General features: G+C 45.0%; 1 protein-coding gene across 2 annotated transcripts in view; it reads right to left on the bottom strand.

The window, feature by feature from the left end:
* LOC140740198 (zinc finger protein Gfi-1b-like) overlaps nt 1-1538 on the bottom strand; it is a 33641-nt gene extending 32103 nt beyond the window's left edge. For both annotated transcript variants that reach the window (XM_073069225.1, XM_073069226.1), the window contains exon 1: nt 1191-1538. The gene's annotated coding sequence lies outside the window, so the exon portion shown is untranslated. The remainder of the gene's footprint in view (nt 1-1190) is intronic.
* Between the last annotated feature and the right edge of the window lie 24664 nt (nt 1539-26202).

Below are 26202 nucleotides of genomic sequence, written 5' to 3'. Positions count from 1 at the left end.
TGGATCCCGAGTCATTGGGTATATTTAAAGTGAAGGGTGACAGGTTCCTGCTTAGTCGTGATGGCAAAGATTATGGGGTTGAGAGGAAAAATAAATCCTAAATGGCGGAGAGACTTGATGGGCCAAATGGCCTAATTCTGATCCTATGTCTTATGGTTTTATGGTCTCCTTGTCACCCCCTCGAACCCATGAACTTCTTTCCGTTCCTCGGGAGCTACCCTCAGCAAAATCAAAACCTATCACAAGAAAATCTGCAGATGCTGGGAATCCAAGCAACACACACTAAGTGCTGGAGGAACTCGGCAGGTTAGGCAGCATCTATGGAAAAGAGTACACAGATGACATTTCGGGCCGAGACCCTTCTTCAGTTCTGACGAAAACCCACCATTTGCCTTCCATGCACCACACAGCCGCCTGCTGGAGGCAATAAAGTTCAAACACTAAGACCTCAAACCTAATGACAGATTCACGGCAGTGGAGGACCCTGGTGAGCACTTCGAGACACTGGAGAAGAATAACCTGCACTCAGACCCAGTGAATGGACCACCTCGTCCGTGTGCCCAAAAGAGCAGCCTACCCCAGTCTCTGTCACTGTGACGGGTTTCCTTTGGCTTTGTCTCCTCGGGAAACGTGTAACATCCTGACTTACCAAGGAGAGTTCAGTGTGAGTCTGTGACTGTCTACAAAGTCCCAAGTCAAAGTTGAGCTTATTTTGAAATGCACACGTGTGCACAGGTGTAATGGAAAACATACGTGCACCAGCAAGAGTCCCAGAGAGAATTAATAACGGTGTACAGTGTTCTAGAGAGAGACAGTCCTTCAGTAAATGTCAGAGTCTACACGCCACGTCCGTGGAGAGTCAGTGACTGTGCACTGTGCCCCAGTGACAGCCAGTGTTCAGGTATGCGTCCCAGAGAGAGACGATCCTCTAGTGAATATGAGAATCCAGCTACCATGCCCCACTGAGGATCAGTGGCTACGCACTGTGTCCCCGTGAGGGTTAGCATCTATGCATCATGCCCCAGTGTGAGCCTCTCCCCTGGTGCCGTGCCTGTTCTTGTCTCTAGCCCGATCACCGAACGAGCAGGCTGAGCCAGAGCGGACCATAAATAACACAGCCTGCCGCATGCACACCAGTTCTCAGAAACGCCTCAGACGCCAAACAAATTTCCGCGTGTACGTCTACTCACAGTGAAAGTGAATGCCGTTCATCCTGGGAGAAAGGGGGAGTCCGGTTGGAATGTAGCGGTCGTTGTCGAGCAGACGGAGAGAGTTTGCCTGCGCCGAGCTCTGTGCATTGGCCGCCGAGCAAGAAGAGTGGAAGACTGTTGCTTCCAGCGCCGGCCCTCTCTGAAACCACAGTTTCCCTTCTCAGTCAGTCATAGTGGGCCAACACCGAGCAGAGGAGGGGCTGTTTCTATAGTGAGACTCGCTCAAAAAATCAGAACCAGATTAGCACAGGCCTCAACACTTTGCGACTATGGCCTTGTGCACTAAGTTGACATTTTGAGTAAGTTTATCTCAGGCCAAGAGGTGGGAAGCTGTTGGAGGATTTGGCATCATGAGTCAGCTGACCTAACACTGAAACCCAGAGCTAATGTGCTGGGGAAAATCTTGCTGGGAAAGTGTCATGCTCCACACCCCTGTTAGTGTTAAAGACTCTGCAGCTTTCCAGTGAGACAAACTGAGAGCTGTGAATTGCTAGATCTTTCTGGCTGATTAACCTTGGTTTCACAGACTGAACACTGAAGGCAATCTCCCTATTATTTCTAAATTCACATTAAATTCATCACAGAAGGTTATGGCTTGATGTTAGCAGAGCAAATACATTTCTTTAATCAGTTTAGTATTAATGCAACATCATTTATTAGTGTGGCAAGTTAACAAGTTAAACTTTTTAGTCATTCCTGCTAGATGTGTTAAATTTAATCTCAGTGTATAATCCCTTGTAGTTTTTTTACCTGAGGGTTTTAATCCATCCTTCTTTTGTTTTCCTTCTTCCAGTTCACCTTCCCTTTCTCCACTTCTCCTTCTTGGCTCTTAAACATTCCCTGCCACCCTTAAGGTGCACAGTTATCAGCAGCTACTCTCTGCAGGTTGTAGAATACATTGCACAGACCTGGGGCAGTTACATTCGAGACCTAGGATACCCGTCTGAACCCAGGACACACTCACAAAACCGGGAGTTGGGAGGGGTAGGGTGTAGTTTAGTTGCCATCACTTCAGTCTATTGTGATTTATTCCACTTGAGAAGTGACCACTCTGTCTTTCTTATCTTTCCATCCTCATCAACTTTTCCCCACATTTCTCTGATCTTCTGGCAGAAGGTCAGACAGAAACCTGGGGAAACGCTGAGCAGGGTAAAGAGTATAGAGAGCAAATAAATTTGGGGAAATGCTAACATTCCTAGAGCAGGCATTTGATTAGAATTATGTAGATAAGAGTTAATGAGGAGGCTGGCAGAGAATTTGGTTAGAGGTTCGAGGCAGATAAGAGAGTCGATTAGAGGTTGGAGAGCGAAAGTAGGGAATTGATCAGGAGAACAGAGGGAGAATAGGGAATTGTGTTTGGAAATTTGGACGGATTGTAGAGAGTTGTTAGGAAAGAGAATGAAAAGAAGTCAGTGATACCAGTGGGAAATTGATGAGCTCTTTGAGATGGGGTTTTGGGATTTGATGAGGTCATTGATCAAAGAAGGTGAGAAGCTGGATACAGGGGTAAGGAACTGGCAAGATTAGTAAAAGAGTGCTGCAGGTACAAAATTTGGTAACAAAGAAAATGTTCAGAACCTGCAGATGGCTGGTCTCTGCTGACTCCATTTCCTGTTGACTTGTATTCAGTTAGAAACCAATCCACTTTGACTCACTGTTGGTAGCTTCTCCAGCTCTGGAGATACAACAGTTTGACTCTGTCATCACAAACTCCTTTGCTTGACACTTTCTGGCCTATAATCAGTTTCTGCGAGGGAGGGAAGCAGCACAGTGACAGACAGAGCAACCCCCACGTCTGGATTGAGCTGCTACAAGGTGAAGTTGTCTGGTTACCACCGCGTCTTCGTAAACTCTCCACATCAGAAGAGGGACAAAACGCAATGGTTTTAGTTTAGGCTGTGTCAAAATCAATGTCAAAGTCAAAGTAAGTTTGTTAACCAAATATCCCTTTGTCACCATGTACTACCTTGAGATTCATTTTCTTGAAGGCATTTACAAGAAAATAAAGAAATACAATAGAATTTATGAAAAGCTTTCTATACAGTTTAACATGAGGCTAAGAATTTGGTGTAGGAGGAGGTGTATCAAATTTTTGGGTCACTGGGCTTGCTACAAGGGAAGGTGGGGCATGTACAGAGACATGGTTTGTTACTGAACTGGAGGGGGATTAATATCCTAGGGGAAATGTTCGCTGGTGCTGCATGGGTTGGGGTTTAAACTGAACTTGCTGGGGGAATGGGAACCAGAGGGCCAGAACAAGTGAGACCTGGTGGCAGGAGGGGCAGGCCTTGCTGCTTGATATTCCGAGGTTCTGTTGTTTTGGATGTGACAGAGTGGGAGGATTTAAAGGGGAGGGGTGGCATTACTAGCCGGTGAAAATGTCACGGCAGTGCTCATTCTGGACATGCTGAAGAACTCATCTAGTGAGGGTTTGTGGTTGGAAATGAGGAATAAGATTGGTATGACTACTCAAAGGAGCTGTATTATAGAGCAACCAAAAGTCTGTGAGAGTTTAGAAGATCTGATTTGTAGAGAACTCGCAGACTGTTGTAAGAAATACAAGACTGTTGTAGGTCATTTTAACTTTCAACATTTGACTGGAACTCCCATACTAGATGGGATAGAGTTTGACAAATGTGTTCAGGAAAGTTTCCTTCATCAGTCCATAATGGTCCCAATGAGATAGCGTGCAATACTGAATCTCCTTTTAGGGAATGAGACAGGGCAGGTGACTGAATTTGTGTAGGGAGGTACTTTGCATCTAATGATCATGATGCCATTAGTTTCAAAGCAAATATGCAAAAAGACAGGTCTGGTCCATGGGTTGAGATTCTAAATTTGAGAAAGACCAATTTGATGGTATCAGAAAGCATCTGGCAAGTGTGGATTGGGACAGGCTTTTTCAGGCAAAGCTGTACTTGGGAAGAGGGTGGGGGCTTCAAAAGTGAAATTTTGAGAGTACAAATCATGTGTATGCCTGTCAGAATAAAAGGAAAGGATGATAGCCTCTGGTCAAGAAAAAAAAATAGGAGATGCATAGCAGGTATAGACAGGTATGAATCTTTGTGGAATATTAAAAATGCAAGAGAACACATAAGAAATCAGGAGGGCTTAAAGAAGGCGTGAGGTTGCCCCCGCAGACAAGGTGAAGGAGAATCCTAAGGGATTCTACAGATATTTTAAGAGCAAAAGGATTGCAAGGGAGATAATTGGTCCTCTGGATAGTCAGAATGGTACTCTATGCATGGAGCCGAAAGAGGTGGGGGAGATCCTAAACGGATTTTTTGCATCTTTATTTACTCAGGAAAAGCAGCAATGAGGTCACGGACCCTATACAGATTACAGTGAAGGCGTCTTGAGGCAAATTAGGGTGGATAAATCCCTAGGGCCTGTAACGATGTTCCCTCAGACCTTGTGGGAGGCAAGTGCAGAAATTGCAGGGGCAATTGAAATTGCACAGATATTTAAATTGTCCTTAACAACAGGTGAGGTACCAGAGGATTGGAAGAAAGCTAATGTTGTTCCGTTGTTTAAGAAAAGCTCCAAATGTAAACCAGGAAATTATAGGCCAGTGAGCCTGACATCAGCAGTGGGAAACTTATCAGAAGGTACTCTAAGGGACCGGATATATGAGTATCTGTATAGACAGGGACTGATTAAGGACAGTCTGTATGGCTTCGTGCATGGTAGGTCATGTCTATCCAATCTTACAGAATTTTTCAAGGAAGTTACCGACAAAGTTGATAAAGGCAAGGCATTGGAAGTTGTTTACATGGACTTTAGCAAGACATTTGACAAGGTTCCACATGGGAGGTTGGTCAGGAAGGTTCAGTCACTCAGCATTCAAGATGAGACAGAAAATTGGATTAGACATTGGGTTTTGTGGAAGAAGCCAGAGTGTGCTAGTGGATGGTTGCCTCTCTGACTGAAGGCCAGTGACTCGTGGGGTGCTCCAGGGGTCTGTGCTGGGCCCACTGTTGTTTGCCATCTATATCAATGAATTGGATGATGATGTGGTTAACTGGATCTACCAGTTTGTGGATGACACCAAGACTGGGGCTGTAATACACAGCAAGTAAGACTATCAGAGCCTGTAACAGAATCTGCACCAATTGGAAAAATGAGCAGAAAATGGCAGATGGAACTCAATGCAGACAAGTATGAGGTGTTGCATTTTGGTTAGACCAACCAGGGTAGGTCTTACACAGTGAATGGTAGGGCGCTGAGGAGTGCGGTGGAACAAAGGGATCTTGGAATAGGAGTCCATAATTCGTTGAAAGTGGCATCACATGTAGATAGGGTCATAAAGAAAGCTTTTAGTACACTGGCATTCATAGTACGCTGGCATTCATAGATCAATGTATTGAGTACAGGAGATGGGATGTTATGTTGAAGTTGTATAAGATGTTGGTGAGGCCTAATTTGGAGTATTGTGTGTACTTTTGATCACCTACTTCCAAGAAAGATGTAAACAAGGTTGAAAGAGTACAGAGAAATTTTACAAGGACGTAGCCAGGTCTGGAGAACCTGAGTTACAAGGAAAGATTGAATAGGTTAGCACTGTATTGTATTCTTTAGAACGTAAAAGATTGAGAGGAGATTTGTCAGAGGTTTACAAAATTATGAGGGGTATAGATAGGGCAAATGCAAGCATGCTTTTTCCATTAAGGTTGTTTGATTTACAATTAGGGTTCATGGGTTAAGAGTGAAAGGTGAAAGGTTTAAGGGGAATATAAGACTATAAGATAGAGGAGCAGAATTAGGCCATTTGGCCCATTGAGTCTGCTCCACTATTTCATCATGGCTGATCCAATTTTCCTCTCTGCCCCAATCTCCTGCCTTTTCCCCATATCCCTTCAAGAATCTATCAACCTCCACCTTTAATATTCATAAAGACTTGATCTGCACAGCTGCCTGTGGCAAAGAATTCAACAGATTCACCAAATCCCTTGCTAAAGAAATTCTTCCTCATCCCGGTGCTAAAAGGGCACCCTTCTATTCTGAGGCTGTGTCCTCTGGTCTTAGGGTCTCCCGTCATAGGAAACATCCTCTCTGTGAAGGGAAACCTTCACTCTGAGGGTGGAGAGAGTGCAGAATGAACTGCCAGCGCAAGTAGTGCATGTGAGCTGGGTTTCAATGTTTAAGAGAAGTTTGGATAGGTACACGGATGATAGGGTATGGAGAACTGTGGTCCTGGTGCAGGTCGTTGGTTCGGCATAGACTATTGGTCCAAAGGGTCCGTTCTATGATTCTACGACTCTATACACAAAGACTGACGAACAACCAATGTGCAAAAGAAGACAAACTGCACGAAGAATACTAAGAACATGAGTTGCAGAGTCTTTGGAAGTGAGTTGGTAGTTTGAGGAATAACTTCAGCATTGAGATGAGTGAAGTTATCTGCTGGTTCAGGAGCCTGACAGTTGTAGGTTGATAACTGTTCTTGAACCTGGTGGTGTGGGACCTCGGGCTCCTGTACCTCCTGGCCGATGGTAATAATGAGAAGAGAGGATTGTGGGGGCTTTGGTGATGGATACTGCTTCCTTGTGGGATCCTTGAAAATGTGCTCAACGGAGCTGAAGGCTTTACCCATGATAGTCTGGGCTGTATCCACTACTTTATTGTAGGATTTCCTACTCCTGGACATTGATGTTTCCATACCTGGCTGTTACGCAACCAGTCAGGATACTCTCCACTGTAGAAGTTTGTCCAAGTTTGTCAAATCAATGAGAATTTCTCCGAAAATACAGGTGCTGCAGTGCCTTACTTGTGATCCAGGACAGATCTTCTGATATGATAACCCCAAAGAATTGATAGCTACAGACTCTCTCTATCTCTGATCCCTGATCAGGATTGGGCTCATGGACCGCTGGTTTCTTCCTCCTGTATAATCAGCTCTTTGGTTTTTGCTGACATTGAGTGAGAGGTTGTTGTTGTGGCACCGTTGAATCAGATTTTTCAGTTTTCCTCCTATACGCTGATTCGTCACCACCTTTGATTCAGCCAACGACACCGGTGTCGTCAGCAAAACTAAAATATGACACTGGAGCTTCACAGTCGTAGGCGTAAAGCGAGTATCGCGGTGGGCTCAGCACGCAGCCTGTGACGCACTTCTGCTGCTGGTGAGTGTGGAGGAGATGGCTTTGCCTCGCCGATCTGACCGGGTTCTGCAAGTGAGGAGACTGAGGATCCAACTGCTCTGTGTGAGAAGGAACCATATTCCCAACCCATGACTGAGAGGCTCATATCTTGCACTCAGTGGCTACTGTTTCATGTTCTGTGGATTCCCAGCTGTAGGGAAGGATATAACACATGCATAGATGCATTACACCGCCCCCGCATAATACACTGAGCCCTCACAATGTACTAACTAGGCCAGAACAAAACACCAATATCCCTCAACGTAGCAGCGAACTCACCCTGACACCGACTCCCTTGACACTCACGACCTGACATAAATTCCTGCGTCAACACGCCAACAACTGCCACTCAGCCCATTTAACAGAACCTCCCCCACCCCACCTCAGCTTTGCTCCCAGTCGATCCAGCATTGTAGCAGCCCTACAATGCTGTTCCAACAGCCCAGTGCCACACCGGCCCAATATATCACAGGCACAGCCCCCAGCATCGGTGGTATATACATGAGACTCTGTCTCTACAAGCTAACATCCATCATCAAATATCCTCACCATTCGGATTATGCCATTTTCCTGCAGTTGCCTTTGGGCAGAAAGTACAGAAGCTGGAGGTCCCACACTACCAAGGCCATGAACAGCTTGTTTGGTTCTGGAACAACTGGCACAGCCCCAACCATTATCTCAGTATAGCAACATTATGATCACTTTGCATTACAATAGACTTTGATGCTTTTTGTCCTAATTATGCCCTTTCTTGTAAAAATGGTGCACGATTTATGCTTATATTCTCTTTGGAATGTTGCATGTATGATGCAATGTACATGGAATGCTGCTGCAAGTAAGTTTTTCCACTCCATCTCTGGGTACCTGTACTTGTGCATGTGACAGCGAACTTGGCTTTGACCCTGAACTCCACCTGGACCCGTCCACAACACGTCTGCGTCGTCCCACCAGAAAACTGGCCCAGCACCCTTCACTCAGCACCACCGAGGGACTGATCCCACCCACAGTGCTCCCATCTCCTGCTGCTGTTCCAGCCTGATCTGACATGGGGTGGCCTCGAATTCCCAACCCGGCATAAGACTGATCTACATGTACTCCGCCAGCAACACACAAGCACTCCTCTGACGTAACGCTGTTCTGACCTACCCCACCTCCAAAACGCCCTGTCTTGTCTCCAGTGTGACAGCAACTCTGCTTCAATCTCCCAAATCTATTTATTTCAATACAAACCTCCCACTAGCTCAACTCTCCCAAAACTGCCTTATATAACAATAGTTAGACTGCATTTGGAGTATTGTGTGCAGTTCTGGTCACTGCACTATAGAAAGAATGTGATGGTGCTGGAGAAAGAGTAGAGGGAATTCACCTGCATGGAGCATTTTAGTTAAGGGGAGAGATTGGATAGGCTGGGTTTGTCTTCCCTGGTGCATGGGAGGCTGATGGCTGACCTGATAGAAGAATATTTTTATTTATTTACTTAGAGAATCAGTGCAGACCAGGTACTTCTGACCCTTTGAGTCGTGCTATCCAGTAACCCACCAAGTTAACCCCTATCCTGATCGTGGGACAATTTACAGTAACCTATTAACCTACTAAACGGCATGACTTTAGACTGTGGGAGGAAACCCATGCGCACACAGGAAGGAACGTACAGGTTACAGATTAAGTATAAGATTATCAGAGGCATATGTAAGCGGGTAGTCAAAATTCTTTTCCCATGACAGGGGTGTCAAAACCAAGAACTTTGAACTTTGTTGTTTTGTGGCTGCAGTACCTTTCAACACATAATACAGGTTATCTGAAAAGCTTGAGGCCGGAAACGCTTTGGATTTTGTAATTTTCAGATTTTGGAATATATATTAAGGTAGCTTGGGAACACCATCATTTCTGACTCTAAATTTATGTGCTACTGGTAAGCAGTCCTTTTCTTGCACTTGTTCATCACACATATGCACTTAACAGAAACAATTGTTACATACCATTAATATAATGAGAATATAATGCGTGCAGAGTAACAAAAGCAGTTTAGCAGCATCGGAGAATACCTGAATCAGCTGTTTAGCAACCAACAACAGCAGCTTTCAGTCTCCTCCTATGCTGTCATGTTTAGATTAACAGGTTGCAGTATTTGAGTTTCACTTTTTTACGTAAGATATAAAAACAATCAGCATTGTAGACTTATTCTGGTGCTAGTTTTCATCAGCTAATGCTTCAAAAATTTAATACCGTTACGTAAGCTATAAAACCAATCATCATTGTAGACTTGTTCTGGAGCTAGTTTTTCATGATCAGCAGACACTTTAAAAAATTAATGCGGTGCCTTTTCTTTTAAATTTATACAAGCAGCCTGCTGAATATTCACAATTACCTTCAATTTTCAGTTTGTCGTGTTAAATCTTAGCTTATTTCATGATCCGCGTATTGTGAAGTGGCACATGTTCACTCTGGCGCCGATGAAACGCGATTGAGATCTTCATCTTTCACTTTATGCAGTGTTTTTTTTCTATTTTTATTAACTTCTGTTGATTACATATGTGAGGTCACTTCTCAGAACTATCTGTGGTGCGCAGATAGCTGTGCATCCCCTGGGAACCGTCCCAGTGCCTTGTGGAATTTTTCATTGCCGACATCTCGTCAGCACTCAAATAAAATTAAATTTCGGAGGGTTTTCCGATTTTGGATTTTCGGATAAGGGGTACTTAACCCATAATTTAAGAAAAAGCTATAAATTAAAGTAAGAAATATAAAATATATTAAAACAAATAAATTAAAAAAAGAAGAAAGTGAAATTATTGAGGTAATATTCATGGGATGGTTCATTGTCCATTTAGAAAGCTGGTGGAAGATCTGATGATCAGAGAAAATTACAACATCTAAGAGGCATTTAGACAGACCCCTGAACAGGCAAGGCGTGGAAGGATAGGGTCCTAATTATGATTGGTGTTTAATGTTCCAAGTTCAAAGTAAATTTAAATCAAAGTAAATATATAATTTTCATTAGATGCAGACATTTAGAGTAAATACAATTAAAATAATAATTATAAATAAATAAGCAATAAATATCAAAAACATGAGATTAAGATTCCTTGAAAGTGAGTGCATAGGTTGTGGGACAGTTCAGAGTTGAGGTGAGGGAGGTTGAGTAAGGTTATCCCCCTGGATCAAGAGACTGATAGTTGAGGGGTAATGATTGTTCCTGAACCTGGCAGTGTGAGTGCAGCAAGAAGAGAGCATGGCCTGGATGGTGGGCGTATCTGATGACAGATGCTGCTTTCCTGCGACAGTGCTCCATGTAAATGTGCTCAGTGGAGGGGAGGACTTTACCCATGATGGGCTGGGCTGTGTCCGCTATTTATTGTAGGTTTTTGCATTCAAGGGCATTGGTGTTTCCAATCAGAATGTTCTTTGTGGTATATCTGTACAAATTCGCCAGAGTCTTTAGTGACATACCAAATCTCCTTAAAGACCATGAGACCATATGATATAGAAGCAGAAGTAGGCCATTTGGCCCATTGAGTCTGCTCCGCCAGGAAATATGGCTCCAACTCCTAATGAAATATGGCAGCTGGCATTCCTTCTTTATAATTGCATCAATGTATAAAATACCTCAAAATTGTCTCCCAACCTCCTGGTCCAAGGAGAGCAGCCCCAGGCTCTCCAGTCCATCCACTGAACTGGTCCCCTACCACTGGACTCACTTCAGCAGCAGCTTTGAAGCTGTCACATCATTCCTGACCAAGATTTAAAGACAGTACTTCAGTACCACATCTTTCTTGTTCTTGTTCTCCTTGCCTGGATTCTACACACTATTTCATTCACAATTGTACCCTGTACTGGCACTTATACTGAACTGCACACACAAAAACACACACCCACACAACAGACATGCATAAGCACACGTACACGCACCAGACACATACACACATGCAACACACTTGCACACAAATTCAGACACACACACACACACACACACAGACAGACACACACACACACACACACACACACACACAACTGATCTTTTTTCAAAAATTGAGTTTTGTTTAATCTCTTTTTAAAGTACATTCTGCTTTTTTTGTGTTTCCTGTTGTCCATCCTGAAGAGCCCTTGAGCTGACTGATGTGCTCAGTCATTTCCTATGGTTCAATGGCTCTGAAGTCACAAATAGGCCAGAGAGAGCAAGGAGTTTGGACTTTCACCTCAAAAACACATGAGTAAACATTATGGGTTTTTCTAACAACCTGGTTGTTTTACAATCAACACTCTTAATAACGTTCACAAATTCCAGATTAACTGAATTTGTATTTAAGGTAGCTGTGGTGAGATTGGAACTTGGATCTCTGAATTAGTCTGCTCCTCTGGGTTAACAGTTTGGTCATTTACCTTTCCCATTCTTATGCTGGCCATCAGGGAATTAAAGTATGGAAAAAAAAACATTGAACTTGAATGGGTGAAGGACAGTGGAAGAAGTCAAGCCATTTGTCTTTGTTCTTGCTATGAGGTCAAAAGAATGGAGGCTGCCATTTTGTGAAGCTGCTCTGCATCCTCTATTTTGTGAACTTAGATTTGCTTGGCTGAATCAGTGTTTTAGAATAAACACAATGATGTTCCAAATCTGCCAGACTAGAGATCATTTTCAAATAAGGAGTTACGAGGGGTGATTGATAAGTTTGTGGCCTAAAGTAGAAGGAGTCAATTTTAGAAAACCTAGCACATTTATTTTTGAACACAGTCCCCTCCTACATTTACACACTAAATCCAGTGGTCGTGGAGCATACGGATCCCTTCTTTGTAGAAGTCATCATCTTGGACCTCCAGAAAGTGTCCACAGCAGGGGTGATTATTAAGTTCATGGCCCAAGGTAGAAGGAGATGAGTTATAACCATATAACCACATAACAATTACAGCACAGAAACAGTCCATCTTGATCCTTCTAGTCCGTGCCGAATGCTTGCTCTCACCTAGTCCCACCAACCTGCACTCAGCCCATAACCCTCCATTCCTTTCCTATCTATATATATACCTATCCAATTTCTTTTTAAATTTCAATATCGAACCTGCCTCTACCACTTCTACTGGAAGCTTGTTCCACACAGCTACCACTCTCTGAGTAAAGAATTTTCCCCTCGTGTTACCCCTAAACTTTTGCCCCTTAACTCTCAACTCATGTCCTCTTGTTTGAATCTCCCCTACTCTCAATGGAAAAAGCCTATCCACATCAACTCTATCTACCCCCCTCATAATTTTAAATACCTCTATCAAGTCCCCCCTCAACCTTCTATGCTCCAAAGAATAAAGACATAACTTGTTCAACCTTTCTCTGTAACTTAAGTGCTGAAACCCAGGTAACATTCCAGTAAATCTCCACTGTACTCTCAATTTTGTTGACATCTTTCCTATAATTTGGTGACCAGAACTGTACACAATAAGTTATACAGCTCTTGTTATATGCACGTGCAGTTCAACTCTTTGAGTGATTATGCAGAAAGTTTGAAGTTAATAGATTTTGTGGTATTTCTGTTTCAGATAATTGAAAATTGCAAGTAAGCACTGTCTGAGAAAATGGACAACATTGTCCTTTGTGCAGTCATCCGCTATCTCGGTCTCAAGGGCTTATCACCCAGGAGGTCCACGAGGACATGGTGGCAACACTAGGGAAGGGTGAAAAATAAATGTGCTAGGTTTTCTAAAATTGACTCCTTCTACCTTAGGCCACAAACTTATCAATCACCCCTCGTATTTGTGAGGTGTTCTTTGGTATGATATGACGTGCAGGTTTGTGAATGGTGATGTCTGTGTCTGCCCAGAGTGGCTCAGGCTGGTTACTGGTTTAAAATAAAGACCCATAAATTATCAGTTGTCACTTGAGGAAGAGGAAATCGATGACTGCTGGCTTGGACAAGAGCTAATGAGAAGGTGATATAAGTTTGTTAGATGATCTAGAGCTAACAGGAATGAAGTGCATCATTTAAGCTGATAAGAAGGGTTTAAAAAAAAGGAGCTTCAAGTGCAAAGACACGACTCTGGGGATTAATAGACAATAGACAATAGACAATAGGTGCAGAAGTAGACCACTCAGCCCTTCGAGCCGTTGTAAGGAAGAATGCCCATGCCAGGGGCTTGGAAGACGAAAGGATGAATTGTCTAGTCAATGAGAGATACCCCATTTTGGTAGAGTACCAGTTCTAAATTGTTGGCCTGGGTCTACATAGTTACATTGTTGTTTGTGCAGAGACAATAAAGTGCGATCTTCGATTAATTAAGAGTTGTGTAGTGAGTTTCCTAACCTGGTTCCATTGATGAATGGTCAACAATTGGGTCTGCAGCCCTGTAGATGACATCTTTTCAAGTACTTGTCCAGGCCCATGTCAAATGTGTTCAGGATTTCTCTTACACCCAATCAGATTTCCAGATCCCTGAGCCCCTCTCTAATCCTTATATGAATTACCTTAAATCTTCACCCCCTTGTTGCTCACTCTCTGCCAAAGGAAATAGTCAGTCCTGTTCAGTCTTTGAGGCCTGTTATCATTTTCTACATGTCAGCCAAATCTCCCACCAGCCTTGTGTGTGGGTTTCAAAGTGAACTCCAGTCTGGGTAGTTTTCCTCACAGCTAAACCTCTGCAGAACTGGCACACCGTGGTAGCCTCCCTCATACCTTCCCAGTGTGTCATCATATCTTTCTTGGACTGTTCTCTACCCGTGGCCTGCGTTGTGTAGAGTCCCACTGCTCTTCCATTTCAGGCTTCGTGTGATCAAGGCCTGCATTCTGAACCACTTTGGTGACCAGAGTGCTGCCTTCACACTGATTCATGGACGGTGAGGAAGCAGGACGATGCTAGCTGGAACACAAAGATGTGCCAGATGGAATTCAGTCCAAAATTGGCGCAAAGCTCACTGAGATCATCTTGTTCCAACACACTAATCCTGTATTTCATTGCCGTTTCCTGCCTTCTCCAAATGCACCATCTTTGGACTGAATTCCTTTTGGCACTTCCATGGCCAGCTGACACCTTCCTGCAGACGAGAGCTGCTTTATCACTGCGAGCCACTCTGCCAGTCCTGTGGCAGACATCTTCAGTGGGTTTCCTCCCCAAATCATTCGTAAATTCCACGGGAATCACGGAGCCCAGAAATGAATCCTGCAGGACCACACTGCTTAGGTATGAGGGGAGTTACCTTTCATGGGCAGGTACTGATGCACCATCAATAACTCTCTGAGACGTGAGGCGAAATATCGGCTTTTATTGACTGGAAGAAAGAACAAGCTGTAGTTGATCACCATACTACATCCTGGAGACTGAGGGCAGGGCTCAGGCCTCAATCGCCTTTATACCGGGGTCTGTGGGAGGAGCCATGGTCAGTGGTCAGTGGGGGGGGGGGGGCGTGTCTAGACAGGTATATGTAGTTCACCACAGGTACTGAGGAGGGGGGTTGTGTACAGGAAGAGTGAACAAGGGGAGGGAGGGAGGGAGGGGAAAAGCGAGAGAGAGAGGAGAAAGAGGGGGGAGAGAAGGAGTATGAGAGAGAGAGAGAAAGAGAGAGAGAGAAAGAGGAGAGAGGGGTATGAGAAAGAGAAAGAAAGACAGAGAGGGGAGAGAGAGAGAGGAAAGAGAGAGAGAGAGAGAAAGCGGAGAGAAGGGTATGAAAGAGAGAGAGAGACAGGAGAGAGGGGTATGAGAAAGAGAAAGAAAGACAGAGGGCGGGAGAGAGAGAGAGGAAAGAGAGAGTGGAGAGAGGGTGAGAGGGAGAGAGAGGGGAATAGAGTGAGAGAGAGAGAGTGTGACTGAGAGAGAGAATGATGAGTGTGCATAGATGGGTGAAAGACTGGGGTGGTCAGTGATGGGACAGGTGAGAGAGAGAGTTTTGGGGAGAGCATCAGTCAGAGGAACAGAGTGCACAGGACGTGGTCAGCGATGGGAGAACAAGGTTAACAGGAGCAAGGTACAATCAGGGAAACAGGAAATGAGCTCTCACGGTGGAGCCAATGGCAATGGACCTCAGTGTGAATAATACAGGAAATCAGGTTTCAATCACAGATGAAAGGCAATTGGGAAGTGTGTTAATGAGAGAGCAGTTTGAATTTTTAAATTTGCTGAGCACAGGCTGCTGAGAGACGGGAAAGCTATAAATAATCCTACGTGATCAGTCAAGGGGGAAGGATCAGGGACATTTCTGGAGGGGCTGTGACAAGCAGTGATGCTTGTCTTTTGGGACAGTGAGTCTGCAGGAAGTTTGATTTTTTTTACACTGCAAGCTAGCTCATTACCCATGACATTTTCTAAGGCTTCTATGTCTCACCGAGATATTCTCAGCACTCACCAATTCTCTTCAACTTCCTGGGGCTTGTTTTTGCACAGATTCATGTTCGTGACACTGATTTATCAAAAATAAAATGAGGTGATTAAGATCGGTGAGATCTGTATACTGACATACCTCCCAATGACTCAACGTGTTTGATCTGTTCAGATATAGCTGTGGTAGGATGTAGGCAGACTTAAAATCATCTGTGGTACACTCTAACCACAAAACAAAACTCACAGATTAGCTGTGTTCATTCTTTCCCCTCACTCAGTCTCTCCACTTTGCCTCCTTCCTTTTAAAAAATTAAATTGTGGTTTCATTTGCATGAAATTGACTATAATGCTCGGCACGGAGAACCAGCTCTTTGATACCCCAGAAGCCTGAAACTCGCCGAACAATGGCCCCCGTCCCAGATCTGGGGACTTCAAAATGAAGCTTAGAAATAGGAGTCCATTCAGCCCCTCACGTTGGTTCCATCGTTCAGCGAGATGACAGGTGATATCTACCTTGCATTTCCTGGCCCTGGTCTCTTGATGAACTCATTCATCAAAGTGCTGCCTTGATATTTCCATGTGCCCACACCATCCTTAACAGCTTTAATATCTACCCCAGTCATCCTGCAACTTCTTGCTGCAATGTACGGTTTTGACTGAGCCACCCACACTGACATCACCAGCAAATTTAGGTATCAGCCTCACCATACGTCAGTTCTCTGAACAAATCCTGCTGATTATCCTGGTTCCCAGCTCAACCACCTAACCGATTCCAGTCTAATCAATCCAATCAAATCCAATCTAATCAGTAATTGAGCGCATTTAGAATGATTTCCTTTGATATTATATTCCTGACCCGTCGTTAGATTTAGGAATGAGCAATAGTGCAGCTTGGTTCCTATCCCCACAGGGTGCAGATGGCTCTCTGATAAGAAGCTCAATGAAGCTTGAAAGGGTAGAATTTGAACATCTCTATGTACGGTAAAGGCTGGCTGGTGGTGCAGCAGCAGCCACACCGGACTTCAAGATGAGTGGTCCCGGGTTCGAATCCGGCTGGCTCCTTTCACGCTTTCCCTCCGTGCTGGGTTGAGCGTGCTCGGCCTCGTAAAAAACAGACAAAAAATGCTGAAGAAATGGCAAGGTTGCTGCCCGATACAGCCCAAGGCGTGGACAGGAACAACAGCAATCTACGGAGAAGCAGCCTGCAGAGTAACGAATGGAGATTGTCCACAGGAAACTACATGGGACGGACAATTATAGTTTTCTCGATTCCCTGTTTTTCACCCGATCTTTCTTGTTTTTTTTTGTGCGGGAGGGGGATTTGGGAGTCAATGCGCCTGTTCCGTTTTGTTTGTTGTTTTGTGCGGGAGGGGGATTTGGGGGTCAATGCGCCTGTTCCGTTTTGTTTGTTGTTTTGTGCGGGAGGGGGATTTGGGGGTCAATGCGCCTGTTCCGTTTTGTTTGTTGTTTTGTGCGGGAGGGGGATTTGGGGGTCAATGCGCCTGTTCCGTTTTGTTTGTTGTTTTGTGCGGGAGGGGGATTTGGGGGTCAATGCGCCTGTTCCGTTTTGTTTGTTGTTTTGTGCGGGAGGGGGATTTGGGGGTCAATGCGCCTGTTCCGTTTTGTTTGTTGTTTTGTGCGGGAGGGGGATTTGGGGGTCAATGCGCCTGTTCCGTTTTGTTTGTTTTTTTTGTGCGGGTGGAATTATTTGGAGGATAAGGTGCCTGTTCCAGTTTGTTTTTTGTGTGGGAGGAGGGATTTGAGGGTTGATGATCACACTGTCTTTCTTTTCTTTCTAGGTTTCATGGTTACCCGGAGAAGAAGAATTTCAAGAGACAATAGTCAAGGGATTATGGTGGGATTTATTGTTACAGTTTAGCTCGGGTTATGCAGTTACTCGCGTGTGTGTTTGTAATTGATCCAGACTGTAACCGGATGTGTAATGATCAGCTCTCCTGCCTGTATGTGACTGAGTGGGTTCTCTCCCCAGATCATCGCACTTGGACCCTTTCTGTGCTTGTCACAATAAAGATGCCAGTTGAGATAAACGACCTTTTCTTGTCTGTCGTTGTGGGCCGAATGCTCGCCGTGCTGGTGTCGGGAGTGGGATTAGAAATTGGCAGCGTGGTTGAAGAGCTATGATGTTGGATGGAGCGCCCTAAGGCCTGGGGAGTAAGTCAAGGGGCCGAGCAGTATGCCTCCCCCGAGCCGGGGTCCCGAAGACAAGACTCCAATCCGGAGGGAACAGCATCGTGCCTTCCCAGGGAACCCCGGCGCAGCAAGCGTACCCAGGCTCCCCAACCCAGGGGCACTGCGGGGCACATCACCCACCAGCTGGTGGTGTAGTCGGTGCAGGGGTTTTAGGGGGCTGGCCTTTCCGGGGTCACAAAGAAGTTGGGCAAGCTGTGTGAACGTTTCTATTGGCCTGGGTACAGGCAGGATATGGAGCTGTTCGTGCACTGCTGCAACACTGGCACGCCCTCCGAAGGGGCCGGGCCACCGGTCCAGGGCACCAATGCTGGTGGGGGCCCCAGTATGGCTCTACTCCCCACCCCGAAGAAGGGACCTTCCCCCAGGCTTGCGAGTCATTGGAAGGGGCTGGGTGAGGTGCTCGACCGCGGCATACTGGGTGCGGGAGGCACTGTATCGGCCCTCGGCCACCACCGACCCAGCGAGGCGAAGGAGGGAAGTGACACTCTGCCTACCCTGCCTCTTGCATCACTAAATAGTGCATCACACGGAGGGGCTGCAACACCCCCCCCAGTGCCCCAGGCAACGGCATTGACCACCTCCGGGGCTTTTGGATCTTGTTGTTGCTGGGGATGGCTGACCCCTCAGGTGGGGGTCGTGTGGTTCCCCAGGGGGGTGGGGATGGTGTGGTTGACAGTCCGTCCCAGCACTCCTAATGGCCAGAGCTATTTATTCTTGTTTTAAAGTGCTTTTGTTGTCATGGTCCGGTCCGTTAAATCCGTATTCCGGTTCATGGTCTGGTTCAGCAATCCTTATTCCGGGTTTTCTATTATCCCTTGTTCCATTGGGTGCCTTAATTGAGGCACCTGATTCTTGTTTTGGACTGGCACATTATTACCTCTCAAACCAAGGATTCCCTGCTGGGCTGTTCTCTTCTGAATCCCTGACAGTTAGCACACCTGCTACTTTTGTCAGAATCCTTGGCAGTCATCTGGGCCCTGCATCCTAAAAAGGTTCCTAGCCCTGCGTCCTGGAAAGCGTCCCGGCTCTGAGCCCAAGAGCCTAACCCAGCCAAGTCCAAGAGCTGAGCCAAATCTAGTTCAAGAGCCTTGCCCAGCCCTGTGCTGGAGTTCCCTCGTCCAAGAACCTCGTCTAGTCCAAGTCAAGGCTTTATGTACTCATCTTGTTCATGTGCCTCATCCTGTGCAGGAGTTCCATGTCCAGTCCTGTAGCCATGTTTCGTCCTCGCCTAGATCTGCGGTCCGAGCCCAAGTCAAGACCCAGGTTCTGGGTCCCTGTCGAGTCTCTGGCTCGGAGTCCTAGCCCAGGCTCCTCATTTCAAGTTCCTTGTCCTGGTCCCGCTTACCTAGTCTTAGTCCTAGCCCAGGCCCAGTGTCCTTGTCTCATCCGGGGCCTGTGTCCATGTCCAGTGTTGTTTCCTCCTGACTCCCCTTGCTTTCTTGATAAACCTTGTCCTGTTCCTAGTACTTCAGTGTCTGTGTCTTGCATCTGGGTCTGCTCCCGGCACCCCCTTATGACATTTGTGGGATTATGGTGGGATGTTCAAGTTCATTTATTGTTACATTTTAGCTCCGGTTATACAGTTATTTGCTCGTGTGTTTTTGGGTGACTCTGACCATAACCAGGGTGTGTAATAATCATCTTCCCTGTCTGTATATGATTGAGTGGGTTCGCTCCCTGGGTCATAACCCTTGGCCTGTTTTCGTGCTTGTCGCAATAGATGTCAGTTGAGATAAACGAACTTTTCTCGTCCATTGTCAAGGACCGAATGCTTGCCACAATATTATCAGACTGGAAAGAGTTCAGTATCATTTTACAAAGATGTGGAACTCAGTTATAGGGAGAGGTCGGGCAGCTAGGACTTTATTTCTTAGAGTACAGGAGACTGAGAGGTGACCTTATAGTGGAGTATAATACCGTGAGCAGCATAGACAGGGAGAACACAATCAGTCTTTTTCCCAGGGTTGGCGAATCAAGAGAAGAGGGCAGAGGTTTAGGGAGAGATGGAAACGAGTTAAGAAGGGATTTTTTTCTGGCGGCCCATTTGAATTGAGAGAAGACATGAAAGATTTAAAAAGGAGCTTTTGTAGACTTTTGACTTTTTCAGACGGCACAAATCGAATCGAGAGAGGAGGCTACACGTGGGTTGGGGCGAGGGAGTTAAAAGCCTTCGGCTTTTTCTGTGGCAGAGGAGGCTGCACACGTCAGGGTGAGAGATTTAAAAAGGACTTTTCATGGGCTTTCAGCTTCATCATTCTTTGTCTGTTAGTGCAGTGAGAGAAGCTTTAGGGGGTTTGTTGTATTCTTTGTGTGAGATGTAGGAATTCTGGGGGGATCTCCAGCTTCCCGGATAACCATATCTGCACAAAATGCATCGAGCTGCAGCTCCCCAGAGAGCGTGACAAGGAACGGAAAACTGAGCAGGTGATAGATACGAGCCACAGGGAGATAGTCACCCCTAAGTTGCAGGAGGCAGGTAACTGTCCGGGGAGGGAAAGGAAATGGGCAGTTGGGGCAGAGTACCCCTGTGGCCATTCCCCTCAATAATAAGTATACCGCCAAGGGGTGGCCTGCTGTGTGGAGCTGCAGCGACTGGGTCTCTGCCCCTACGGCTCAGGAGGGAAGGGAGGAGAAGAGGACTGCAATAGTGACAGGGGATTCCATGGATGGAGAAGTAGACATGCTGCCTCTCAAGTGCCAGGCTCAGCAGTGTTTTGGAACCAGAGCATTCTAAAGGAGGGCGAGTAGCTAGAAGTCTTGGTACATACTGGCACCAATGATAGGGGTAGGAAAGGGGAGGAGGTCCTGAAGAGAGAATATGGGGAGTTAGGTAGAAAGCTGAAAAGCAGGCCCTCCAGGATGGTAATATCTGGGTTGCTGCCTGAGCCACATATCAGTAAGGGTAAGAACAGGATGAGTTGTCAGATGAATATGTGGCTGAGGAACTGATGCTGGGGCAGAGGTTCAGAGTTCTGGATCAAAGGGATTGCTTCTGGACAGGTATGACCAATACAAAAGGGATGGGTTACACCTGAAACCGAGGAGGATCCAATATTCTTGTGGGTTGGGTTTTCTAGAGCTGTTGGGAGTGTTTAAGATAATTCGATAGGGCGATGGGAACTGGAGTGCTAGGGCTGAGGATGGGGCAGTTCGGAAACTACTAGGTGTTGTGTGAAATGAACGTCATGAAGGACAGGCAGATGATCGGGCAAAATTGCAGCCATTGGGATGAGTTGCAGTGTAACATGGGGGCAAAATCGAAAAGGGTGAAGAATACAAGCCTGAAGGTGTTATATCTGAATGTACGCAGCATCTGGAATAAGTTATCTTGTAGCACAGTTAAAGACTGGTAGTTATGATGTTGTGGGCATCACTCAGTCATGGTTGAAAGAAGACCATAGTTGGGAGCTTAACATCCAAGGATACACAGTGTATCAAAAAGAACAGGCAGGTGGGCAGAGGGGGTGGGCAGCTCAGTTGGTAAAAAATGAAATCAAAACCTTAGAAAGAGGTGACATAGGATCGGAAGATGTAGAATCCTTGTGGGTAGAAGAGGCTACAAAGTACCTTGGACATCTCCAAGGAGCATTGTCTCAGAAAGGCAGCATCCATTATGAAGGACCTCCAGCACCCAGGGCATGCCCTTTTCTCATTGTTACCATCAGGTAGGAGGTACTGAAGCCTGAAAGCACACACTCGGCGATTCAGGAACAGCTTCTTCCCTCTACCATCAGATTCCTAAATGGATATTGAACACTTGGACACTACCTCACTTTTAAAATATATATTATTTCTGGTTTTTTTACACAATTTTTAATCTATTCAATATGTATACACTGTAATTTATTTATTTATTATTATTATTTTTTCTTCTAGATTATGTATTGCATTGAACTGCTGCTGCTAAGTTAACAAATTTCACGTCACATGCCGGTGTTAATAAACCTGATTCTGATAGAATTAAGAAACTGCAAGGGTAAAAAGACTCTGATGGGAGTTATTCACAGGCCTCCAAACAGTAGCCAGGAAATAGGCCACAAATCACAAAGGGAGGTAGAAAAGACTTGTCAAAAGAGTAATGTTATGTTGGTCACGGGGGTTTCAATATGCATATGGATTGGGGAAATCAGGTTGGTGCTGGATCCCAGGAGAAGTAATAGACTGCCTACAAGATGGTTTTTCAGAACAGCTTGTACTTAAGCCCACCAGGGGATCAGCTATTCTGGATTGGGTGTTGTATAATCAACCCAATTTGATTAGGGAGCTGAAGGTGAAGGAACCCTTAAGAGATAGTGATCATAATATGATGGACTTCACCCTGCATTTTGAAAGGGAGAAGCAAAAGTCAGATGTATCAATTTTACAGTGGAGTAAAGGGAATTACAGAGGCATGAGAGAGGAGTTGGCCAGAATTAGCAGAGATAATGGCAAAACAGCAAGGACTAGAGTTTCAGGCAGGGATTCAAAAGGTGCAGGATAGATACATCCCAAAGAAGAAGAATGTTCAAAAGGCAGGACGACACTACCATGGCTGACAAAGGAAGTCAAAAATAATGTAAAAGCAAAAGAGAGGGCATATAATAGAGCAAAAAAAGTTGGAAGTTAAAGGATTAGGACACTTTTAGAAAGTAACAGAAGGCAACTATAATAGTCATAAGGAGGGAAAGGTAAAATATGGAAGTAAGCTAATCAATAATATCAAAAAGGATATATAGAGGATAGAGAGTGATAGAGGTGCTGGTGGATGTCAGACTGCTGGAAAATGACACTGGAGAGGGGGACAAGAAAATACTGGATTAACTAAATGTATTTTATATCCATCTTCACTTTGGTAAACACTGGTAGTATTGTATGCCAGGACCTCAAGAGTGTAAGGAGGCAGAAGTGAACACAATTGTTATTACTAGTAAGAAGGTGCTTGGGAAACTGAAAGGTCTGAAGGTAGAAAAGTCACTTGGACCAGATGGAGTACACTCCAGGGTTCTGAAAGAGGTGACTGAAGAGATTGTGGAGGGATCAGTGTATTGTCGATAATGGACTACCTGACCAGCAGACCACAGTGTGTGTGTCTTCAGAGTTGTGTGTCAGACATAGCTCTAGGCAGCACTGGGGTCACACAGGGGACTGTATTGGCTCCCTTCAACACTGAGTCATGTCATCTGCAGTAATTCTCTGATGTCTCAGCAATAGTTGGGTGTATAAAGGGACAATGGGAGGATGAATACAGGGCCCTGGTGAAGGACTTTGTTGAATGGTGCTGACTAAATCATCTGCAGCACAACATCACTAAGACAAAGGAGATGGTGATGGACTTTAGGGAGACCAAGCCTGCACTGCTCCCTGTTACCTTTGATGGTGAGGATGTATAAGTAGTGAGGACCTACAAGTTCCTGGGGCTGCACCGGGACGATAGACTTGAGTGGAGTTGGAGGAACTCAGCAGGCCAGGCAGCATCTAGGAAAAGAGTACAGTCGACATTTTGGGCTGCAACCCTTTGACAGGACAACTGATCAAAACTGATTAGAAAGGCTGGCTCTGTTATAGGAGTCAAAGTGGATACTGGAGGTTGCAGTAGAACGAAGAACTCTCTGGAAAATCCTGGTAATTCTGGAAACTGTTTCTCACCCTCTGCATATCATCTTGGCCGAACGTAGGAGGACTTTCAGTAACAGACTAAGACAACTGCACTGCTCCAAAGAGCGCTATATGAGGTCATTCTTACCCTGGGCCATTAGGCTCTATATGAATCAACCTATAGCTGAGGAAGTAATGATCGCCCCCTGTTAGACTGTAATTAACATCTGTTTACCAAAGTTCTGTTTAAGCTCTGTTTACACATCCTGATATTACGGACATCCTGTACAATACTACCATCACTTCTTATCTGGACAGCGTGGATGTGCACCCATTACTGTATAATATTATGGTAATTCTTGCAACACCTTCTTATCACTGTGTGCTTGGAAATCTTGTAAACTTTGACTTGTTAATCTTGCGCATCTTATTTTTAAGGTAACTTACTTTTTATTCTTTCTTATTTCTCTTCTAATATTTGTATATCTGTGCACTTGTGATGCTACTGTGACACTGTACTTTCCTTTGGGATCAATAAAGTATCCATCTATCTATCTATCTATTACGAATGACCTTTCAAGAATCACTAGGTTCTGGGATAGTCCTGGAGGATTGGAAAATCACAAATATCACTCCACACTTCAAGAAGGGAGAAAGGTAGAAGAAAGGAAATTATAGGCCAGTTAGAGTTGGAGTACATTGTTAAAGATGAGATCTCAGAGTACTTGGAGGCGCGTGATAAAATAGGCCAAAGACAGCACGGTCTTGTCTGAAAAATCTGCTGGAATTCTTTGGCGAAATAACAAGCAGGATAGACAAAGGAGAGTTATTGGATGCTGCGTACTTTGATTTTCAGAAGGCCTTTGACAAGGTGCCGTGCATGAGGCTGCTTAACAAGATAAGAGTCATGGTTTTACATGGACAGAAGATTGGTTACTTGCAACCAGGCAAAGAGTGGGAATATAGGTAGCCTTTTCTGGTTGGTTGCCAGTGACTAGTGGTGTTCTGCAGGGGTTGGTATCGGGGCTGCTTCTCTTTAGATTTATATATCAATGATTTGGAAGATGGAATTGATGGCTTTCTGGCCAAGTTTGGGGACAATATGAAGATAGATGGAGGAGCAGATTGTGCTGAGGAAGCAGGAGGTTGCAGAAGGACTGAGACAGATTAGGAGAATGGGCAAAGAAGTGGCAGGTGGAATGCAGTGTCAGGAGGTGTATGGTTATGCACTTTGGTAGAAGGAACATAAGCATAGTGTTATATACCCCCAGGGTTCAGTTTTTTTCTGTGGACTGTCACTTTAAAATGCCAAGAGAATGAGACTGACTTTTAGACACTGTTGGATTTCTGCTGACTACAAAAATTGCTCTCTTGCTATGGTGAGCAGCTCGTGTTTACAGTTTTCTGGAATTATACAAGGACACTACAGAACTGCTGTTGGCTTCTGGGTTGCCATGGTGAGAGAGAGGAGGAGTTACATGATGGACAGCCGGTCTTCAGTGTGTGTGTATTTAAGCAAGGTCAACTGTCTTTCTCGCGGAGACACAGAGGAGACGCACAGAGGTTGGTGACGAAAGAGTCACTGAGCTCTTTGAGTGCCCACACGGGTGGGTTGTGGATCGATCGGGAAAGGCCGATCAGTGGTCATCACAGTGCGTGTAAGGGTGACCCTGTGGGAACTATCGGTGTGTCGAACTCTCGCCTGGGTTGGTAGTTAACCACTGCAAGACGGGACCCCTTTAATGTAGTCACGTTTGACTAACCTGAAGGATTTGGAGGACAATGGGAAGATCGATGACACCTGTTTGTTTAGATTACAAATATCTCTCTCTCACTTCAAATTCCGTGGATTGAACTGAACAGATCTTTCTTACTTACCATCATAAGACCGTACCTCTTACTACCTGAGCTTGAATATGAGTTTGGGAACTTTATCTATATACCTATATATGCCTAACACTGAACCCTTGGTTTAATAGGTTTAGGTTACTGTATTAGGTAGTTACTAATAAAATAGTACTTGTTAACAGCACCACCAGACTCCGGGTGAGTTCTATTGCTGCTGAAACTTTTACAGTGTTGCGTGCGCGTAACAGGTACTTTGCCCAGGGTTGCGTTACATAACAATAGACTATTACTAAATGGGCAGAAAATTCAAAAATCCGAGTTGCCAAGAGACTTGGGAGTCCTGGTGCAGAATTCCCTACAGGTTAACTTGCGGGTTGAGTCAGTGGTGAGGAAGGCAAAAGTGATGTTAGCATTCATTTCAAGAGGACTAGAATATAAAAACATGGATGTAATGTTGAGGCTTCATTGCCACTTATAGCTGTGGAGGCCAAGTCACTGGGTATACTTCGAGCAGACGTTGGTAGGTTCTTGATTAGTGAGGGTGTGAAAGATTATGGGGAGAAGGCTGGAGAGGCATAATGAATCAGCCCTGATGATTCATTATGTTAGATATGAATTTATCATTAGATATGATAAGTTAGATATGGCCCTTGTGGCTAAAGGGATCAGGGGGTATGGAGAGAAAGCAGGTACAGGGTTTTGAGTTGGATGATTGGCCATGATCATACTGAACGGTGGTGCAGGCTCAAAGGGCCAAATGGCCTAATTCTGCTCCTATCTCTTATAGTCTCATGGAATTTAGGGGCAACTTTTTCACATGGTTAGGGAATCAAGAACTAAAGTGCATTGGTTAAATGAGATGGGAGGGATTTAATAGGAATTTAAAGGGCAACTTTTTTTTACAAAGAGTACGGTGTCTATATGGA

The sequence above is a fragment of the Hemitrygon akajei genome, chromosome 16 (assembly GCF_048418815.1).
Source record: "Hemitrygon akajei chromosome 16, sHemAka1.3, whole genome shotgun sequence".
In the NCBI taxonomy this organism is placed as follows: domain Eukaryota; kingdom Metazoa; phylum Chordata; class Chondrichthyes; order Myliobatiformes; family Dasyatidae; genus Hemitrygon; species Hemitrygon akajei.
Note: the sequence above shows the minus strand (reverse complement) of the source record. Positions and strands in the feature narration are given on the sequence as shown.